The sequence below is a fragment of the Acinonyx jubatus genome, chromosome B2 (assembly GCF_027475565.1).
Source record: "Acinonyx jubatus isolate Ajub_Pintada_27869175 chromosome B2, VMU_Ajub_asm_v1.0, whole genome shotgun sequence".
NCBI classification, from domain to species: Eukaryota; Metazoa; Chordata; class Mammalia; order Carnivora; family Felidae; genus Acinonyx; species Acinonyx jubatus.
The window spans coordinates 128,327,841-128,333,422 of record NC_069385.1 but is presented as its reverse complement, the minus strand read 5'-3'; the positions used below and the strand labels follow the sequence as shown (position 1 = coordinate 128,333,422).

Here is a 5,582-nt window from a genome sequence, read left to right as displayed (position 1 = left end):
CTGACAAGATAGCCTAGAAGCCAGTGGGAGACGATTGAAGGCCCATGAAGAACAAACACTAATCCTGAGCTTGCTGGGGAGAAGGAAGAGGGGAGACCCTTCCTGACACCTGCCGCCATACCTGGGCGACTGGCTTGTTCTCCTGTGTGTGTGTGTGTGGGTTGGGAGGGGGTACCCTGATGCTCCGGTGCAGCTCTGCTCATTTGTGATCTTGATTCAGGGGAGAATATTATCATCTGATACAGTCTCCCTATCTAACACTTTATCAAGCGCAGCAGTCACAGCCCAACATCAATCTCTTGCTAACACATATATTCATCTTGATGGGGCTCATGGCAGCCTGCGATGGTTACCATATAAACAGAGTTCTGTGATGAAGCTGCATTCCCCAGGAAGCATTCCTCCTTGCCCTTCTAAGTGCTCCCATGTGGGCTACTGGGGGTCAGCAGTGACCCAGAGGCTCCCTACACACAGACTTTTGGCACTGGCCTCTTGATTCCCTTGCAAATGGAACAGGAAATCCATGCATGGTGAAGTGGGGGTGGGGGGGGCAGGGGAGGTCCATGGGCTCTAATTAGCTTCTGTGGTATTGAGTCTGTTTTTCTTTTTCTTACAGCATGTTGACTTCACATTTTGATCTTAATGTGTTTCCTTATTGTGAGCCCCATTCCTCCAGTGGGCTGAACGGTTGCTCCACTCTTGGATAAAGAACCTTCTGACAATGACAGTGTTGTAATGAGGGTGTGCCAGTATGGTCATCTTGAACATCCTTTGGGATGGCATTAAGAAAACACTTGGTTGAGCTGGGTGGGACCAAAGCAGATTTTAAAAAATGTTTTCCTTCTCTTTCCTCTTCTCCACCATCGTGGTGTGTGCTGTGACTGTTTCTCGCCATGTCTTCTCACAAGACTTTCAGGATCAAGTGATTCCTTGCCAAGAAACAAAAGCAGAATCATCCCATTCCCCACTGGATTTGATGAAAACTGGTAATAAAATCAGATACAACTCCAAGAGGCGGCATTGGAGAAGGACAAAGCTGGGTCTGTAAGGGATCGTACATGAGATGGCACACGTTTATGCTGCCTGAAAGTCATGTGTTCCATCACCTCCCTACTACCTGACCAGTAGATCTGTTTCATCAGGAAATTGACTTTTCTCTCTTATGATGCTTCTGCACCAGTAGGTTGGTTCAGTAATAAACATGTGAGACCTTTTGATTGAAAATAAATAAAAATGAAAAATGTTTTCCTTGCTTTTTCACACCTTTGCTTTTCTACCAACTGATTTTCATGAGCTTTCTGGAATCTGGGTGAGTAAATTAACTGCGTGGAGGGGAGCTTTGCTTGAGGAAGGTTTTGCCTTTCTTTTTCCACACGTTTTATACCTAAGTTTTCACTGCTTTGTGGTCAAGGAGTCAGGTAATGACCCCTGGGGTTCTGAAGACTCTTTCTTTTTTTACAATCTCTCCAAGAACTTATTCTTCTGACTGATGTTCTTTCCTCTACTTCCTCACTTTTCAGAAGGCAGCCATGTACCAAGAGTGTATATATATTTTTCTTGTGATTGGTTAAGAGCAATTGTTGGTATTTAAAATACTCCTTTGACCTTGGTGTACTGGCTTGCCATCAAATTTTATTGTGTAAGCTGAAGCAAAACAATCCATGTCTAAAATCTAGCTCTCGGTGATACTTAGCACACTGTGATATTTATATGTCAAATGCCACTCAATGGTAATGTAAATAAGACATTATGTGACTCTTGTGCGGGGGTAGACATTATTCTCAGTGCATTGTACAATACTCTCTGGCCTGGATCAGACTCAGGTACTTTTCTCTTTGCATGTCAGTCCTTGAGACCTTGCTATTTTATCATATTCCTGTGGCATAAAGAGAAGAGGAAGACAAATTCTTTGCTCTTAAGAAGCTTGGAGAAGAGGCTTACAAGTGAATAGTTACATGCATTGCAATAGTCATTACTGTACAGATTTGGACCAGATTTGGGGATACTTACTGCCTTCTCTCTCTTTCATGGAGGGAAGGAGCATGTTTAAGAAACAGGGTGAATGAGGGTTGAGCTGAATCTTGACCAGGGTTTCTCATCCTTGGAACTGTTGACATTTTGCACCAGATCATTCTTTGTTGTCCTGTGCATGGTGGGATGTGGAGCAGATACCTGGCCTCTGTACTGGGTGACAATGACAGCAACCCTCTTCTCTTCAGGTTCTATCAATAAAAAATACCCCCAGACATAGCCAGCTGTCCCCTAAGGGAAAAGAGTGCCCCTGGTTGAGATTCACTGAGATTCTCTGAGTGAAATCAGAGAGGAAAAGGGCTTCCCATGCACAGCCAGGGATGTGGGAGAGAGCCCAGCCCATTCAGGCACCCTCAAGTGCTTGAAAACTGGGTGGAATTCAGTATACCTGGAGGCTAAAAGGTAAATAGGCCTGGTTTTGAGGTCTCCAAGCAGAGAACAAACTAACCACTCAAGTTCAGGGGCAGGCAATGGGGAACAGCACAGTCAACTAGGGTGTTATTGGGTAGCCTACAATGGGTGTCATTAACATTATGCACCATCTGGCAGCTTCCTATTGCAACTAATTAGGCTTGCTAAGTACTCTCTAAACCTCTAGAATCCTTATTTTAAAATGCTACACTCTAAAGTTTGGTGCCTTGGGGCAAAACCCAGGTATCTTTGTTTATGGTCATGCTGTAGAGGGAGGACTTCATGTGTACTTGCCTGGAGCCAGTGAGGAATGCTTCAGGAGAAGACCTTTGTCACAGCAAGACAACCTGCTGTGAAATTTTAGAGGCCACCAAGACTACTGTCTGGAGATCAGGTGGAAGGCAACAGAAACTATGATGCCTTGAAACAAAGACACAGTGCACCCAGAGTGGAGAGGAGGGCTGGCTTAAGAGCCATTAGAAGGTACAACTGGCCAGGCTTACATGGGAGCCTGGGAAGGGGAAGGTGCAGGATGAGCCTGAGTTGTCTGGATTGGATATCTTCCTTTTTTGGGTGCCCAGAGATGGGAGCTAAGAGAAGAGCCAATGCAGGTAGAGGGAGAACACAAAGATGGCTAAAGTCACCCGTTGGGACAGCGGGGCAATGACCTCTCAGACCACCGGAATCTGGGGAGAAAGGACCAGGCTGCAGATACATGTTTGTGAGTCACTGTATTGAGGTGGTGGTTGCAGCTGTGGGTGAGATTGCCCAGGGGTGTGTGTAGAGAGTGGAGAGTGTAGGATGGAATCCTGTTTTCCATTCCTTGCAAATCCTGCCAGTGCTCTTTCCCCACAGTCACTTTCCAGGCCTGCAGCCCACCGTGAGTGACTCCCTCCCCTCTCCTTTTGAAGTAAAAAACCACTGGCTAAACAATCACCATACTGGAGATGCTTTGGGTCTGACAAACTCTGCATTTCTGGTAACTTCTCTGTGTTTTGCTCTTGTCTTCCTGACTCCACGGTAAGCTCATTCAGGCTGGGGCTCTATTTTTGCATCTTCTCAACCTGATTCTACACCAGTTCAATCCAGTAACGATCCCCAACTCTGAGGCCTATGGGATCCTTAGTTGAACGGTGACTGGAGGGCAAAGTTCTGTTCTCCTTGAAGAGCACTACCCCCCCTGTCCCTCCTGCTGGCACCTGGGGCGTGGGGCTGACTCACTGAGTCAACATTTTTTGGACCTGCTTGGTGCATCCCAAACCCTGATTCCACGTGCAGCCTGAAGGAAGAAGAACCTTCTTGGCCTTACCTCTGAACCTTCTTGGCCTTTCCTCTGAAGATTGGCAGTTTAATATACTAAAAACAAGCTGGATGTTGAAGTGACCTGTTGAAACACAAAGCACTGGGTTCATTGTTCACTTGGGGGAAAATATGAAAATTCTGCTATTGCTGTGTGATTGGTGGTCAGCACCAGAACGACCAGTTGGAGGCCTTACTAAGCCAGGCTGCTGGAAGGACAGCTCAGAGGTATTGTAAAATGTGTTCTCTCCTGCCGGGGTTATCTGCCAAGAAGGGTGCAGCTTATCACCACAGATGTTTTCGCCAGGCTGCCTGTGCACTTTAACCCGCTGTTGCAACTGGGGTCATGCACAGGAGCCACGGGGTCTGGGCCCCCAGTGCAGCCAAGCCAGACTGGGGCCTGATGTCAGCTGCGTGCTCTGACCTGCCCACTGGGCACAGGCTGGTGAGGGGGAATCAGTGCCTGGCGGGCTGGTTCTGCTCTGTTAAGACAGGGTGTGACAGCCTTGGGGGTGATGTGGTCCAGAGGGAGCCACAGGCTTCTCTGCTCCAGCTTTCCTCTTCTCTGGAGGGAAGTGTAGCATGATCTGGGGCAGTCACCTGTTCTTTTTTTACATTATATGTTTTTCCTTAGTATTTTTTTTTCAGGAATAGAATTTAGTGACTCATCACTTACATATAAAACCCAGTGCTCATCCCAACAAGTGCCCTCCTTAGTGCACTTTGCCCATTTAGCCCATCCCCCTTCCCAACACCCCCTCCAGCAACCCTCAGTTTGTTTTCTGTATTTAAGAGTCTCTTATGGTTTGCCTCCCTCTCTGTTTTTATATTAGTTTTGCTTCCCTTCTCCTATGTTCATCTGTTTTGTTTCTTAAATTCCACGTATGAGAGTCACACCATTTTTTAACTTCTCCGTCCGGGGGTTTTGCTTGCACTCTCTTCAGATTTTGCTCTGAGTGCTAGACCCTGGGTGGTTTTCCTTCTTCCCCAAGCTGCCAGGTTAACATTGGTGTGAATCAGAAAGTGCGACTAGCCAGCACCCACAAGCACGTAGCACCCAGACATGTTTCAGCTCAACAGAAGCTCCAACTGTTCCAGCCTCCTGAAAGTCAGGGCTTTAGTTCAGGGCTGAGGCTGAGGGCTGGATTTGCTCTTACTGGTATGGCTGTGTTTCCATCTCTCCAGATCCAACAGCTCAAGAGTGGAGAGTTATCTTTCTTTCTTTCTTTTTTTAATATATGAAATTTATTGTCAAATTGGTTTCCATACAACACCCCGTGCTCATCCCAAAAGATGCCCTCTTCAATACCCATCACCCACCCTCCCCTCCCTCCCACCCCTCATCAACCCTCAGTTTGTTCTCAGTTTTTAAGAGTCTCTTATACTTTGGCTCTGGAGAGTTATCTTTCTTGCAACTCATAAGGGTTTCAAGCCTTCTTGGGGGTATCAGAGCTGAAAGGATGGATGTGTGTGTACCAGAATCCCCAAATCTGTCTCAGCCTTACTATGCCGATTTTAGGTTTAAAAGCATCAAGAGAAACAAACAGCAGGGTGAGCTCCATTTGGGCAAGAGCGCTTTCATTCAGAATAATGCCATTTCAAATCTGTAAGTCCTTTGTGCTCTCCTATTCTTTCCATGTGTGTCTGACAAGTCTGCAGTTGTGAGTTTCTGCAATGTCAATTGCCCATCGCTTTTTCATTTCATTTCATTTCATTTCATTTCATTTCATTTCATTATTTCATATCATTTCATTTTTGTTGGGAGGCACATGGGGGCAGAAAGGTGTGCCCAGTCCGGCTTCTCTGTCCTTACCCAGAGATTTGCTAACACACTTGAGGTG

General features: G+C 46.4%; 1 pseudogene; it reads left to right on the top strand.

Annotated features, from left to right (window-relative positions):
* The first annotated feature begins 624 nt into the window (after positions 1-624).
* LOC128315433 (60S ribosomal protein L39-like) lies at positions 625-1,048 on the top strand (annotated as a pseudogene).
* The last annotated feature ends 4,534 nt before the right edge of the window (positions 1,049-5,582 follow it).